A 17724-nucleotide genomic window follows, 5' to 3' on the forward strand; every position below is an offset into this window, starting at 1 on the left:
ACGACTGAAGCGACTTAGCAGCAGCAGCAGCCGCAGCAGTCCCTTCCATCTCACTTCTCCACGTCTCACACTCCACTACCAGAGTTTACTTTGATCCCCTCCCAACAAACTATTTACATTGGATTCCTTTGCTCAGGCTCTACTTCTACTTCCAGGAAGCCCTCCCTATGAGAAAGAGTGAAAACACCACAGCTATGTTGAAGAATGAAGATTTTCCTTAAATTCAAGGGATAAAACAGAGACAAGGAAAGAACGCTGCAGCCCAAGGCCACACTCACCTTGGGACCTCGTGCACCCCAGCAACCTTCCTCACCTAGGGGTCCAGAAAGCCCTCAGGGGCCTCTTTCTCCCTGTGGAATAATGACACACACAGAGACAATCCAGCAGCTATCTCAACCACCCCCCAATCGTCTCCAACTAGTGATAACGGCCATCCGAATGACTAAAATACGACAGGATCCTTACAAGTCCTTTCACGTCCTCTAAGACCCGACTGGATCACCTGCAAGGCAATCAGAATGTTCATCCAGCAACTGCCCACACTGCTGACTCCGAAGCATGCAAATCCAAGATATCTAGATTTTTAATCCATTCAGTCAAGCCACACTGGGAAAACTTAAGCACTCAAACAAAACAGAAGGTGTGCTTGAACATTTCCTCCAGGCAGCTGAAACTAGATGAGAGTTTCCCTGTGCTCCACAGAGAATAAATCACAGTTTAACTCTCTCCTCTTGGTGAAATCCCACTCACCCCTAAGGTGCAGACCATATATCACCTCTTCTCCTGAGAGGCTGTTTCTGCTATACTGTGTCGCTATCTGTTTTCTGTGTTATATTCCGGCTGTAGTATGAGTTCTTAGAGACAAGGACAACGTCTCACTTCTTTGTCTCTGGGTTTCCAGCCATAAGCATACTGCCTGGCACACAGGATCATTCAATCAAGACTTTCTGAATCCTACTAACTAACTAACTAATGCTAACTAATATGATCTCTTGATCTAATACTGGAGGCAAAGGGGGATGGTAAATATCATGCCTTTTGCCAAACTGATTCAAGGTAAAGTAGCAAGAGGTGTATATCCCATGAGGCTTTCATCAGAAGAGGGTCTGCAAACATGAACAGCTGACTTTGACTTAATGAGGCCAGATAACTTCCCTACATACAATGCCCAGGACAGTAAAAGGGAACATGGGACAGTGAGAGGTGCTCTGGGTCTAGAATGAAAGGACCTGGGATTGGGTCCTATTGTAATAGAGAACAAACTTTGTCTTCTGTTACAAGTAGAGGGCTTTGCAGGTGGTGCTAGTGGTAAAGAACCTGCCTGCCAATCCAGGAGATAGAGAGATGCAGGTTCGATCCCTGGGTCTGGAAGATCCCCTGGAGGAGGGAAAGGCAGCCCACTTGGCATTCTTGCCTGGAGACTCCCATGGACAGAGGAGCCCAGCGGGCGGGCTATAGTCTATAAGTCTGCAAAGAGGCAGACCTGACTGAAGTGGCCTAATACATACCCCCATACAGACAAGTAAATCGCTAAAGGATGTCGCCTATAAATTGGACATAGTGGCCTCTCTCAGGGAACCCTACCTCCCATGCCTGTGTAGGCATGCTCAGTCGCGTCTGACTCTGCAATCCCATGGACTATAGCCGCCAGGCTCCTCTGTCCATGGGATTTCCCAGGCAAGAGTACTGGAGTGGGTTTGCCATTTCCTCCTCCAGGGACCTTTCCAACCCAGGGATCTAACCCAGGTCTCCTGTGTCTCCTGCACAAACCACAAATGTCAGATTTTTTTCCCCTTCTCTATACAAAATTAAAAGGTTCCTTTTAAATCCTGTGCTGTCATGATGACACCTGGTTCTGCCTAAACTTAACTTTTCTCAAACCTTTAGCTAACCAATGCATTTTTCTTATGGAAATGTTCTTCTTAAGCTATGTTAGTAAACTATGTATTTGCCTTGGAATCTGCCTTTCTTCGAGTAGGTTCTGCCTAAGACCCAAAGCTTCAACGGATAATGGCTCAACAAACCAGTACACCTTACTCATGGAAATGTTCTCTTAAGCTATGTTAATGAAACAACGCATTTGCTTGGAAATCTGCCTTTCTTTAAGATTCATGTCAATTGTTCTACAGCCAGGGATGACTCACCTTGTGCCAAAGCCATCTCAAAATGCATGTTGTGGGAGAGGCGCCTAATGCACCTCTCTCAGTTTCGAGGTGATTCTTTAACAGATATGTAACTCCTTGATAAAAACTAGCAAGGGGGCACTCTTTTTGCCCCCTTCTTATGCCTGTGTCAGAAGCTTCCTCTATCCTTTATACTTTAATAAAACTTTATTACACAAATGGAAGAAACCCAAGCTGGAATCAAGATTGCTGGGAGAAATATCAAAAACCTCAGATATGCAGATGACACCACCCTTATGGCAGAAAGTGAAGAGGAGCCAAAAAGCCTCTTGATGAAAGTGAAAGTGGAGAGTGAAAAAGTTGGCTTAAAGCTCAACATTCAGAAAACGAAGATCATGGTATCTGGTCCCATCACTTCATGGGAAATAGATGGGGAAATAGTGGAAACAGTGTCAGACTTCATTTTGGGGGGCTCCAAAATCACTGCAGATGGTGATTGCAGCCATGAAATTAAAAGACGCTTACTCCTTGGAAGAAAAGTTATGACCAACCTAGATAGCATATTCAAAAGCAGAGACATTACTTTGCCGACTAAGGTCCGTCTAGTCAAGGCTATGGTTTTTCTAGTGGTCATGTATGGATGTGAGAGTTGGACTGTGAAGAAGGCAGAGCGCCAAAGAATTGATGCTTTTGAAGTGTGGTGTTGGAGAAGACTCTTGAGAGTCCCTTGGACTGCAAGGAGGTCCAACCAGTCCATTCTGAAGGAGATCAACCCTGGGATTTCTTTGGAAGGAATGATGCTAAAGCTGAAGCTCTAGTACTTTGGCCACCTCATGCGAAGAGTTGACTCATTGGAAAAGACTCTGATGCTGGGGGGGATTGGGGGCAGGAAGAGAAGGGGACGACCGAGGATGAGATGGCTGGATGGCATCACGGACTCGATGGACGTGAGTCTGAGTGAGATGGTGATGAACAGGGAGGCCTGGCGTGCTGTGATTCATGGGGTCGCAGAGAGTCAGACACGACTGAGCGACTGAACTGAACTGAACACAAAAGTTTCAAGTGATCAAGCCTCATCTCTGACCCCAGATCAAAATCCTCTCCTCCAGAGGTCACGAATCCTGGCATGGCTCACAGCTCACAACTGTGACCTTTCAACAGCAAACCTCCTGACCAGGCTCATCTGTGGGTGACTGCAGGGGGAGTAAGTTAACACATCCCCTCTGGAAGCTGACAGGAACCTGGAGGTGTTTGACTTTACTCTTTCCCCTTTCAGCATAAAAGAAGCCAGAATTCTAACTCAAGCAAGACAGTTCTTTGGGACATGAGTCCACTCTCTTCTCGGTCTGCCAGCTATACAAATAAAGTTGCTATTCCTCACCCCAACAACTCATCTCTGAATTTATGGGCCTGTCATGAGGTGAGCAGCAGAAGCTTGGACTCAGTAACACCAATTCTGCTTGTTTTGTAAGTACATTACTCTGTAAATTAGTTTCCTCCTCTGATAAAATATGATGAATCTGGGTAATAGTGATTCTTCTGATTCTTTGAATCATTTGTAGGATTGCTGCAATGAATACATGAAATTCTACCTTGGAAGTACTCCTCAAATTGCATGGAGAAGGCAAATGAGGTGTTTTACACCTAACAGACAGCAAGAGATAATAAGACAAGCCCAGGTTCTGGCTCCAGACAGATGTCGGTTCCGGTACACCTCCAACCCTTTGAAGAGTTCAGGATTTGGGGGTCCTGAGCCACTTGTCTTCTTGGAGGGCCTTGAAATAAACCTTTCTCTGCTCCAAGCTGGCTTTTGGTTTGTTGGGCCTCACTGTGCATTGGGCACACAGACTTACATTCAGTAACAATTGCACTGGGTGAAATAAGACAAAAACATGGTATGATTCTGTTTAATGAGGCACTTAGGGTAGACAACTTCAGAGAGACAGAGAGGAATAGTGGCTGCCAGGGGCTAAGCAGAGAGGAGATGGGGAGTTAGCATTTAATAGGTACAGAGTTCCAGCTTGCAAAATGGAAAGCTTTCCGGAGAAGGACGGTGGGGAAATGACTGCACAGCAGGGTGGCACTCACCCCCACTGAGCTGAACGTTTAAAATTGGCGGCGATATAAGGTTGATATTATGTGTATTTCATCACAGCTGAAAATTAGAAAGAAGAGTGTGAAGGAAAAGACCCCCCACTCCTATGACTTCTATTTTTAGTTTCTAAAGTTCCACTTGATGTCATATATGATTGTGTGGGCGCCGGGGTCCAGCCCCAGTGGATCCAGGGAATTCGAAGCGGGGATGGCGTTGGCGAGGGAAAATCTTATTTATTTATTAATATAAGATTAGATTAGGAAGAAATAGTGTAGTAGGAAAATTAAGTGGAGAAAAGAGGCTGATTAACTTGGTTTACGTGCAAAACCAATAAAGTTCCAGACAAGGAGCTTGCACCATCTACGTTAGGCCGCCGGCGCCCGTTTGAATATCGGAGAGTGCCCCGCCTTGGGCTCAAGTAAGTATACATGGTGAGCCTCCACTCCCCAGATGGGAATTCAGCCAGAAATTAGAGAGGAGACACAGGGGAGACCAGTCCTTCCAATGACTTGCCCGGCCTCTATTGTCTAGAAAGGCCTTTTATACATTTATGATTGTACATAGAGATCAATGGGTAATACAAAATTATGCAGCGTTAGCAGCCCAGACTCTTTCTGTATATCTTTTTGTATACAAAAGGTCTCAGGTGATTTACATTATCTTCTGGCCAAGAGGCCTGTTAACACTTTTTGGCTCTTTTCCTTAATGAATGTTAATTGTTTCCCCTAACTGTTTTTCTTTAATCTGCATCTCCTTAAAGCACTAAAGTTACATCTTTATAGAACAAAGGTGCAGTGGGTTATAACAAAGAAGGTACTTAACTCAAAAATCTAATGTTGCTACTTGTTTTTTCTATATACCAACTATATCAACAAATAAAAGATATGAAAATTTGGCAGAAAGTATTGGCTCAACAAATAAAACCTTTAATCAGTCCTATTCTAATGCTTTTGACTCCTTGGAAGCCCCTACATTCCTAGGATGTTTTAAGCTTCCTGTGCCTCCTGCTGTCAGGAGGCCTCAAACAATCACATGCGCAGCTGTATGCGTCCTGCAGGCAGGCTAGAAAGCCATCAGAGGGGTTTTGGGATTGAAACACTCATATTATGCCCAGGAGATTTATTATCTAAAAGCCCTAAATTAATTTTTTTCCCAAAAAAAGGTGGTGGGGAGACAGTCCCCTGTTAATGACAGAAGAGTAGGTGGAAAGCATAACACAGTAAAGCAGGCAGACTCTGGTCTTGGGCGGTGGATGCTCAGGAAATTCCAGGGGGAACCCCTGAAGCCTGATCACGTCCTTGCATTTTGTCAGGCTTCCTTCCGCATGACCTTGGCACGGGTGGGATTCCTCATGCTGGCCCCCGGCATGTGGGGTTTTTTCTTTTTTTCAAAATTAGTCCTCAGAAAAGATTATTCCTAAATTTGAACCTTCCTAAGTCTTTACAAAGTTTCTCATATTTGGAAGACCCTCTCCATTACTTAACTTTGAACAGCATTGTATTGACACCCAGTCAGAGAGTTAATCTGAGATGTTTATGGGTTGTTTGTGGAGGTCACCCAGCAGATGAGTTTAAAATGGAAAAAAAAGGGCTGGGGAGTTTGGTGGTAAGGAACTCTAACAGACATTATTACAATTTAAAATGTTAGCTGCCATGAAACAGTGGCACTAATGGTTAAGAACCTGCCTGCCAGGGCAGGAGACATGAGAGACAAGAGTTTAATCCCTGGGGTGGGAAGCGCCCCTGGAGGAGGGCGTGGCACCCCACTCCAGTATTCTTGCCTGGAGAATCCCCATGGACAGAGGAGCCTGGAGGGCTACAGTCCCCAGGGCTGCAAGGAGTTAAACATGACTGAAGCACCTGAGCACACACATTGAAATAAGACTTGTAACAATCACTTTTACAAACAATAAATTTGTGATTGCACAGTGGAAACCATAAAAATATTCTTAGAAGAAAAGTGAGGAAAAGGGTTTTTGAAGCTGAACATAAAATGTACAAGGACAGTCTTCAACAACAGACTTAAAAGTGAACACAATATACTCTAGAAAGCCAGGTGAGATGCTTCCACGAAGTGGCTTCAATAAAGCTAAAGTAACTGACAGAGAAACTATATGGGAAGAATTTTTAATAAAATGGTTTGATAAAACATGAGAAAGAGAAAAAAGAGTAATTTCTAATTTAGTATGCTTTTTACATAATGAAAGACTTTAAAATGTTTATGTGTAACTAAGTTAAATATTATAAGTAGACATTGGTCTCATTCACCTACATCTCTATAAGCTCATATTTTCGAACTGGGCAAAACAATTTTAGGATGTTCTCATGAAAAAATAACGACTTCCCTGGTGGCTCAGATGGAAAAGGGTCTGCGTACAATGCAGGAGAAAATAGGAATTGTCTTAAAATGTGCATATATTGTTAAATTGTTATGAGAAGAAAATTCGGGCTTACTGAGTTTCTCATTCAGAATTTAGTTCTATCCTATTTAAAAATCGGTGTTCTATTGCTCACAGCAGTTGCTTTATTAAAGCTAACAATTGTAGTCATGACTTAATGGAAAGAATTACATCACTAAAAGCTGTTCAAATGTTGGACTGGTGCAAGTTATTACATGAGAAATGGAATTAGAAGAAGAAAAGTATCTTTATGTTGCAAATGAAAAGAAAAAAATGTATATACAACGGATAGTGTGGTGCCTCTGGCAGGTAGGAAGCTCTTGACAAATGTTACCTGTTTTTGTTACTATGGAAGTGATATAACTATGTTTTGTGACTTTAGATAATCTGACTGATTTGACATAAACAAAGACTCGATCTGTGCCTAGTAAACCACCATCTCATTATGGGATGTTCAGTCACTGAGTCGTGTCCAACTCTTTGCTACCACGTGGACTGCAGCACGCCAGGCTTCCCTGTCCTCACTATCACCCAAAGTTGCTCAAACTCATGTCCACTGAGCAGACGATGCCATGCAACCATCTCATCATCTATCGCCCCCTCTCCTCCTACCCTCCATCCCTCCCAGCATCAGAGTCTTTTCCAATGAGTCAACTCTTCTCATGAGGTGGCCAAAGGACTGGAGTTTCAGCTTCAGCATAATTCCTTCCAAAGAAATCCAAGGGCTGATCTCCTTCAGAATGGACTGGTTGGATCTCCTTGCAGTCCAAGGGACTCTCAACAGTCTTCTCCAACACCACAGTTCAAAAGCATCAGTTCTTTGGCGCTCTGCCTTCTTCACAGTCCAACTCTCACATCCATACATGACCACAGGAAAAACCATAGCCTTGACTAGATGGACCTTAGTCGGCAAAGTAATGTCTCTGCTTTTGAATATACTATCTAGGTTGGTCATAACTTTTCTTCCAAGGAGTAAGTGTCTTTTAATTTCATGGCTGCAGTCACCATCTGCAGTGATTGCGGAGCCCCAAAAAATAAAGTCTGACACTGTTTCTACTGTTTCCCCATCTATTTCCCATGAAGTGATGGGACCAGATGCCATGATCTTCGTTTTCTGAATGTTGAGCTTTATTTAAGCCAACTTTTTCACTCTCCTCTTTCACTTTCATCAAGAAGCTTTTTAGTTCCTCTTCACTTTCTGCCATAAGGGTGGTATTATCTGCATATCTTAGGTTATTGCTATTACTCCCAGCAATCTTGATTCCAGCTTGTGCTTCCTCTAGCCCAGCATTTCTCATGATGTACTCTGCATAGAAGTTAAATAAGCAGGGTGACAATATACAGCCTTGACGTACTCCTTTTCCTATTTGGAACCAGTCTGTTGTTCCACATCCAGTTCTAACTGTTACTTCCTGACCTGCATACAGATTTCTCAAGAGGTAGGTCAGGTAGTCTGGTATTCCCATCTCTCTCAGAATTTTCCACAGTTTCTTGTGATCCACACAAAGGCTTTGGCATAGTCAATAAAGCAGAAATAGATGTTTTTCTGGAACCCTCTTGCTTTTTCAATGATCCAGCGGATGTTGGCAATTTGATCTCTGGTTCCTCTGCCTTGTCTAAAACCAGCTTGAACATCAGGAAGTTTATGGTTCACATATTGCTGAAGCCTGGCTTGGAGAATTTTGAGCATTACTTTACTAGTGTGGGAGATGAGTGCAATTGTGCGTTGGTTTGAGCATTCTTTGGCATTGCCTTTTTTGGGATTGGAATGAAAACTGAACTTTTCCAGTCCTGTGGCCACTGCTGAGTTTTCCAAACTTGCTGGCATAGTGAGTGCAGCACTTTCAGAGCATCATCTTTCAGGATTTGAAACATCTCAACTGGAATGCCATCACCTCCACTAGCTTTGTTCATAGTGATGCTTTCTAAGGCCCACTTGACTTCACATTCCAAGATGTCTGGCTCTAGATTAGTTATCACACCATCGTGATTATCTAGGTCGTGAAGATCTTTTTTGTACAGTTCTTCTGTGTATTCTGGCCACCTCTTCTTAATATCTTCTGTTTCTGTTAGGTCCATACCATTTCTGTCCTTTATCGAGCCCATCTTTGCATGAAATGTTCCCTTGGTATCTCTAATTTTCTTGAAGAGATCTCTAGTCTTTCCCACTCTGTTGTTTTCCTCTATTTCTTTGCATTGATTGCTGAAGAAGGCTTTCTTGTCTCTTCTTGCTATTCTTTGGAACTCTGCATTCAGATGCTTATATCTTTCCTTTTCTCCTTTGTTTTTCACCCCTCTTCTTTTCACAGCTATTTGTAAGGCCTCCCCAGACAGCCATTTTGCTTTTTTGCATTTCTTTTCCATGGGGATGGTCTTGATCCCTTTCTCCTGTACAATGTCATGAACTTCATTCCATAGTTCATCAGGCACTCTATCTATCAGATCTAGGCCCTTCAATCTATTTCTCACTTCCACTGTATAATCATAAGGGATTTGATTTAGGTCATACCTGAATGGTCTAGTGGTTTTCCCTACTTTCTTTAATTTCAGTCTGAATTTGGCAATAAGAAGTTCATGATCTGAGCCACAGTCAGCTCCTGGTCTTGTTTTTGTTGACTGTATAGAGCTTCTCCATCTTTGGCTGCAAAGAATATAATCAATCTGATTTTGGTGTTGACCATCTGGTGATGTCCATGTGTAGAGTCTTCTCTTGTGTTGTTGGAAGAGGGTGTTTGCTATGACCAGTGCCTTTTCTTGGCAAAACTCAATTAGTCTTTGCCCTGCTTCATTCGCATTCCAAGGCCAAATTTGCCTGTTACTCCAGGTGTTTCTTGACTTCTTACTTTTGTATTCCACTCCCCTATAATGAAAAGGACATCTTTTTTGGGTGTTAGTTCTAAAAGGTCTTGTAGGTCTTCATAAAACCATTCAACTTCAGTTTCTTCAGTGTTACTGGTTGGGGCATAGACTTGGATTACTGTGATATTGAATGGTTTGCCTTGGAAATGAACAGAGATCATTCTGTCGTTTTTGAAATTGCATCCAAGTACCGCATTTCGGACTCTTTTGTTGACCATGATAGCTACATTTCTTCTAAGGGATTCCTGCCCGCAGTAGTAGATATAATGGTCATCTGAGTTAAATTCACCCATTCCAGTCCATTTTAGTTCACGGATTCCTAGAATGTCGACTTTCATTCTTGCCATCTCTTGTTTGGCCACTTCCAATTTGCCTCGATTCATGGACCTAACATTCCAGATTCCTATGCAATATTGCTCTTTACAGCATCGGACCTTGCTTCAGTCACCAGTCACAGCTGGGTATTGTTTTTGCTTTGGCTCCACCCTTTCATTCCCTCTGGAGTTATTTCTCCACTGATCTCCAGTAGCATATTGGGCACCTACTGACCTGGGGAGTTCCTCTTTCAGTATCCTATCATTTTGCCTTTTCATACTGTTCATGGGGTTCTCAAGGCAAGAATACTGAAGTGGTTTGCCATTCCCTTCTCCAGTGGACCACATTCTGTCAGGCCTCTCCACCATGACCCACCCGTCTTGGGTTGCCCTGCAGGCATGACTTGGTTTCATTGAGTTAGACAAGGCTGTGGTCCTAGTGTGATTAGATTGACTAGTTTTCTGCGAGTATGGTTTCAGCGTGTCTGTTCTCCACTATTAATGTACCAGCTAACATAGAACTGGAGATAACTACAAATCCTAATTTATTAAATGGCTCAAAATGACCTGAGAAGACAAGCTGGAATCCTGTACCTCTGCTCTTCTCCAGGATAATCACAGACAATAAAAATTTAACAGAACAAACAACAAACAAGCAAAAATAAATAGGACTTTGGTTCCTGAAGAACTGAACTGCTTAAGGACATTCCATAATCCATGCTTATTTTAAAAAGATAATTCTATACATGTACTCTTTTCAATTGATTTCTTTTCAACATTTACTTATTTGGCAAGGCCAGGTCTCAGTTGTGGCTTGAGAACTCTTAGGTGTGGTATACGGGATCTACTTCCTGACCCGGGATCAAACCCTGGATCCTCTACACTGGGAGTATGAAGTCTTAACCACAGACCACCAGGGAAGTCCCTCAGTTGATTTCTGAATTACCAAAGGCACTGAAAAGTAGTGATATTCTTGAGATTTGTTGTTGTTCAGTTACTAAGTCATGTCAGACTCTGCAGCTCCATGGACGATAGCATGCCAGCAGAGAAGGCAATGGCAACCCACTCCAATGTTCCGGCCTGGAGAATCTCAGGGATGGGGGAGCCTGGTCGGCTGCCATCTATGGGATCACACAGAGTCGGACACGACTGAAGCGACTTAGCAGCAGCAGCAGCATAGCGTGCCAGACTCCCCTGTCCTTTACTGTCTCCCAGAGTTTGCTGATTCATGTCCACTGACTCAGTGATGTTATCTAACCATCTCATCCTCTGTCATCCCCTTCTCCTTTGCCTTCCATCTTTCCCAGCACCAGGGTCTTTTCCAATGAGTCAGCTGTTCACATCAGGTGGCCAAAGTACTGGAGCTTCAGCTTCAGCATCAGTCTTTCCAATGAATATTCATGGTTGATTTCCTTTAGGATTGATTCTTGAGATAGTAGAATCAAAAGTGTTCATTTAATACTCTAAAAAATTGGCTCTGGCTTTGACACTAAACTGCTGGGAAGTTCAAACTCTGCCACCATTATTCCCCATCTGTGCTTCATAACCTCTCTCTTATTTTTCTCACCTGGAAACTATCATAATGAGAGGGCAACAGGTAGGAAGGCTGCTGCTGCTGCTAAGTCACTTCAGTCGTGTCTGACTCTGTGCGACCCCATAGACGGCAGCCCACCAGGCTCCCATGTCCCTGGGATTCTCAAGGCAAGAACGCTGGAGTGGGTTGCCATTTCCTTCTCCAATGCATGAGAGTGAAGAGTGAAAGTGAAGTCGCTCAGTTGTGTCCAACTCTTAGCGACCCCATGGACTGTAGCCCACCAGGCTGCTCCGTCCATGGGATTTTCCAGGCAAGAGTACTGGAGTGGGGTGCCATTGCCTTCTCTGGTAGGAAGGCTAGGGCTCCCCAACTGGAGGAAATAATCTGTAAGGGGCAAATTTTTTTCTCTTTCTCTATGCAAAATTAAAAGGAGGTTTCTTTTAAATTCTTTGTTGCCATGAGGACACCTAGTTCTGCCTGAACTTAACTTTCTTCAAACCTTGAGCCTACCAAAGTGTTTTTCTTATGGAAATGTTTTTCTTAAGCTATGTTAATGAATTCCGTATTTGCCTTGGAATCTGCCTTTCTTCAAATCTGTTCCACCTAAGACTCAAACCTTGAACCAATAACAGCTCAACAAACCAGTACATCTTACTCATGGGAATGTTCTCTTAAGCTATGTTAATGAAACTATGCATTTGCTTGGAAATCTGCCTTTCTTTAAGATTCATGTCAATTGTTTTATGACTGGGGATGATGTACCTTCTTCCAATACTATCTCAAAATGCATATTGTGGGAGAGGCGCCTGATGCAATTCTCTCAGTTTTGAGGTGCTTCTTTATCTGATTAGCAACTTGCTAACAGATATATAACTCCTTGCTAAAAACTAGCAACAGGGCACTCTTACTGCCCTCTTCTGATGTCTGTGTCAGGAGCTTCCTCTATCCTTTTTATACTTTAATAAAATTTTATTACACAAACGATTCCAGCCTCATCTCTCAGATCAAAATCCTCTCCTCCAGAGGTCACAAATCCTGATGTAGCTCACAGCACACAGTCGCAACCTTTCAATAACAGCATCTGCTCCACATGGGGTTGATGTAGGATTGTTGGGCCTTATGCATTTCGATTTTTAGAGCCCAAGAAGAGGGACTCTGTCTATACTTCCACCTTTTCCCCTTCTATTTGCCATGAAGTAATAAGGCCGGATGCCATGATCCTCGTTTTTTAAATATTTAGTCTTAAGCTGGCTCTTACACTCTCCTCTCTCCTTCACCCTCATCAAGAAGCTCTTTAGTTCCTCTTCGCTTCCTGCCATTAGCGTGGTATCATCTGCCTACCTGAGCTTGTTGATGTTTCTCCCATCTATCTTGATTCCAGCTTGTAACTCATGCAGTCTGCCTTTTCTCATGATGTGCTCAGCGTATCAGTTAACCAAACAGGGTGACAGCAGACAGCCCTGTCGTACTCCTTTCTCAACCATGAATCAATCAGTTGTTCCATACAGGGTTCTAACTGTTGTTTGTTGACCCTCATACAGCTTTCTTAGAAGACAGGTAAGATGGTCTGGTATTCCCATCTCTTTACGAGCTTTCCACAATTTGTCATGATCCACACAGTCAAAGGCTTTAGCGTAGTTGATGAAACAGAGGTAGATTCTTTTCTGGAATTTCCTTGCTTTCTCTTTGATCCAGCATATGTTGGGAATCAAATCTTTGGTTTCTCTGCCTTTCCTAAACCCAGCTTGGACATCTGGAAGTTCTTGGTTCTCATAATGCTGAAGCCTAGCACGTAAGATTTTAAGCGTGACCTTTCTAGCATGGGAGATGAGTAGAACTGTCCGATGGTTAGAACATTCTTTTTGGCTTCCCTGATAGCTCAGTTGGTATAGGATCTGCCTGCAATGCTGGAGAGAGACCCAGGTTTGATTCCTGGGTCGGGAAGATCTGCTGGAGAAGGGATAGGCTACCCACCAACGTATTCTTGGGCTTTCCTGTGGCTCAGCTGGTAAAGAATCTGCCTGCAATGCGGGAGACCTGGATTCGATCCCTGGGTTGTGAAGATCCCCTGGAGAAGGAAAAGGCTACCCACTCCAGTATTCTGGCCTGGAAAATTCCATCGACTGTATAGCCCATGGGGTCGCAAAGAGTCAGACACGACTGAGTGACTTTTACTTCACTGGAACATTCTTTAGTAGTACCCTTCTTGGGAATTGGGGTGATTGACCTTTTCCAGTCCTGTGGCCACTGCTGGGTCTTCTAGACCACTGCCTTGTCATGGTGATGGGGCTTGCATAACTCAATGAAGCTATGAACCATGCTGTGTAGGGCCACCCAAGACAGACAAGTCATACTGGAGAGTTCTGACAAAACATGAACACTGGAGGAGCGAATGGCAAACCACCCCAGTGTACTTGCAGTGAGAACCTCATGAATTGTATTAAAAAGACAAAAAGACTAAAAAATAAAAAACAAAACTAGACACACAACTAATTCTAATTATTTCTAAATGCCATGAACTAATATCAGACATCTGTGGACTACATTCATCTCACACCCTGCCAGGTCTGAGCCGCTAGTTCCAGCTTCCTTTACCCCTTCCCATCATTCCAGGGCGTCTCACCAATGAGAGGAGCAAATACTGATCCCTGGGATACAGTGGTGAGCAAAAACAGACACCACCTCCTGTCATGAGGCTGCAAAAATGCCAGTTCCCCCAAACTCCTGGCTTATCCCTTAAGATTAGTAGATACACACTACTATGCATAAAATAGACAACCAACGAGAATCTGCTACATAGAACAGGGAACTGTATTCAACATCACATAATAAACTATAAGGGGAAAGAATCTGAAGAAGCATATACATGTATATGTACGAAAAGCACTTGGCTGTACACCTGAAATTAACACAGCATTATAAATCGACTCCCCTTCAATAAAAAAGAAAATAAAAATATTAATAATTTACTTAAATTTGTCATCAATAAACAAAACCTCAGTGTGATGGCAGTTTCCTAATACCTACATTAATGAGAGAATTTTCTAGAATTGGAGAAAGCGTGCCCGCAGACTTTGCTCTGGAACTGTCAGTCTGCCAGTCTTGAATCCTTGCAAGCCACCTGGCAGAGACTGGGTGACAAAGAGGGGCTAAGAGTTCTTACCCAAGAGCTGTGCTGTGCTCAGTCCATCAGTCGTGTCCAGCTCTTTGCAACTCCATGAACTGTAGCCCGTCAGGCTCCTCTGTCCATGGGGATTTGCCAGGCGAGAATACTGAAGTGGGTTGCCATGCCCTCCTCCAGGGGATTTTCCCAACCCAAGGACCAAACCCAGGTCTCCTGCACTGCAGACAGATACTTTACTATCTGAGTCACCAGGGAAGCCCAAGAATACTGGAGTGGGTAGCCTAGCCCTTCGCCAGGGGATCTTCCCGATCCAGGAATCAAACTGGGGTCTCCTGCATTGCAGGCAGATTCTTTACCAGCTGAGCCACCAGGGAAGCCCACAAAAGAGCTAAGTACCCTTTAATCACATCTCACCACCACAGGTGAGTGTGAAGTTGATAAAAGAAAAAGTGCACAAAGTTAGAGATCAACTAAACCCCACAGTGTTGGTGGTATGGCCACCCGTTCACTAGGACTAGATCAGGAGAGTTTGGAACTAAAAAATCTAAATTAGCACCCACTGGAATGACTAAAATTAATAAGGCTGACAATGTGAAGTGCCGATGAGAATTTGGAGCAACTGGAACCTACATGTAGCTGGTGGGAGTGTAAATTACTATAATCATCTTAAAAAACTGTCTTTAAAACTGATCATATGCATATCTTCTGATTCAGCAATCCCCTTCCCAGATATCTACCCAGGAGAAATGAGTGCTTGTGTCCACTAACAACCAGGTATAAAAAACATGTGCTTAGCAACTTTATTCATCACAGCTCAAAACTGGAAGCAACCAAATGTCTACTAAGATGAGAGTTCCCTGGTGGTCCAGTGGTTAGGCGGGCCTTCCCCAGTGGCTCAGCAGTAAAGAATCTGCCTGCAATGCAGGAGACCCCGGTTTAATCCCTGGGTTGGGAAGATCCCCTGGAGAAGGAGATGGCAAGCCACTCCACTATTCTTGCCTGGAGAATCCCACGGACAGAGAAGCCTGGTGGGCTACAGTCCATGGGGTTGCAAGAGTCGGACGTAACTGAGTGACTAAACCACCACCAGCACCAGCGGTTTAGGACTGAGTGCTTTCACTGCCGAAGCCTTGGTTCAGTCCCGGGTCAGGCAACTGAGATCCCATAAGCTGGGAGGCACAGCACCAAGAATGGAATGATAAATTATCCCATACGTACACAAATGAATATCATAGTTTCAAAAGCTAAACCAAAACTACGGATAAATCTCTAAGATATAACGATGAGTTAAAGAAACCGGACTAAAGGAGCACGCAACTGCATGAAATCAAATAACAGGTAAAACTAATTTACAGCGAATGAAGTTAGAACAGCTGTCATTTCTGGGAGAAGGGAGATACTGCCTAAGCGGTGACACGGGGGAGTCTTCTAGGATGTAGGAGATGTTTTCTATTTTAAATTGGGTGCAGTTAAGTGGGCACACAAATGTGAGCATTTATTGAGGTACACACATTAAGACTGGTGCACTTTTCTAAATGATTATTGTAACTAAATTTTTAAAGATTGAGAATCCTTATGGCATATGTAATTTGGAGCTGGATAGACTAGCAAAATAGTGACTATTACTAAATTTTATGAGAAATTGTTCAGACTATTGACTCCTATAGCAATCCCTAGAACGTGAGGGAGGGGACTTTGGGAAGGGATACATATATATTAATATTTATTTGTTGCATTTGTGTGTTAATCACTCAGTTGTGTCCAACTCTTCACGACCCCACAGACTGTAACCCGCCAGGCTCCTTTGTCTATGGAATTCTCCAGACATGAATACTGGATTGGGTAGCCATTCCCTTCTCCAGGGGATCTTCCTGACCCAGGGATCAAACCCAGGTCTCGCACATTGCAGGCAGATTCTTTGCAGTCTGAATCATAGTATATCACTTTCCAAGGGATTATGAATATTCTTTGTATATCACTTTCCAAGGTATGTATGCGCATGTTTCATTTAAAAAACAAACAAACAGAATTCGGCAGACACAGGGGTAGTCTGCTCAGAGCTCCAAGAAAGAACTCAGTGCCCAGCTATGGCTAGCCACTGACCTCCAGATGTTAACCCCTTCACATCTGCTTCAGTTCTCAGCAGAGAGCATGCTTATCTCTGAAAAGCCCCCAGCCAATAACCTAGCAAGGCAGCAATACCAAGCCTGGCCACGTGTGCCCAAAGCGGAACACACCCCCAGGGCAGTGCTTGCTGGAAGTCCCCATGAGACTGAACAGCTATTGTCAGGCCTGCATGGCAGGCAGACAGCTCTCCTTCCCAGGCTTTGTTCCTCCCAATCTCTCTCACTAACTTTCCAAGTAAGGTTCCTTTTTGTCCATTTCAACCTCTCTTTTTTTCATTTTTCTAAGTTTATCTTTAATGAGAGGATAATTGCTTTACAATGTGGAGTTGGTTTCTGCCACACAGCTACGTGGTGAATCAGCCACAGCGTCAGCAGCTCAGTCGTGTCCGACTCTTTGCGACCCCATGGACTGTAGCCCTCCAGCTCTTTTGTCCACGGGATTCTCCAGGCAAGAATACTGGAGTGGGTCACCATTCCCTTCTCCAGGGGATCTTCCTGACCCAGGGATCGAACAGGGGTCTCCTGCGTGGCAGGCGGATTCTCTACTGTCTGAGCCACCAGGGAATCAGCCGTAGGCACACATATATCCCTTCCCTCCTGAGCCTCCCTCCTGTCTCCCCATCCCACCCCTGCAGATCATCACAGAGGCCGGGCTGAGCCCCCGTGCTGCACAGCAGCTCCCCACTAGCTGTCTTGCTCACACACGGCAGCGCATACACTTCAATGCTGGTCTCTCAATCTGACCCACCCTCTCCTTTCCCGAGATTCCCTGAGAACCCAACATGTGACATATGAACAGAACACCACCAATGTACTGCTTGAGAAGCAAATGTTCCAGTCTGAAATGCACTGATGGAAAGTCTTAGGATAATGCTGCCAACAAAAATATATTAGCCGTGTCGATGGAAATTATCAGTAAGCAATCTAACAGGAAAAGGAAAGAGTTATTTATGCACCAAACTGAGAACTGCTGCCCTGGGATGCAGCCTCTCAGATAACTCTGAGGAACTGCTCCAGAGAAGTATGGTATATCTTGTCAGAAAAAGAACATCAAACAAGTCAAGGATACCGTCCTTAAAGGTTTAAAAAAAAAAAAAAGAAAACAGACCAGCTGCACCCAGAGAGTCAGCATGACCCTGGTACCTGGGAAG

This window comes from Ovis canadensis, chromosome 1, assembly GCF_042477335.2.
Source record: "Ovis canadensis isolate MfBH-ARS-UI-01 breed Bighorn chromosome 1, ARS-UI_OviCan_v2, whole genome shotgun sequence".
NCBI classification, from domain to species: Eukaryota; Metazoa; Chordata; class Mammalia; order Artiodactyla; family Bovidae; genus Ovis; species Ovis canadensis.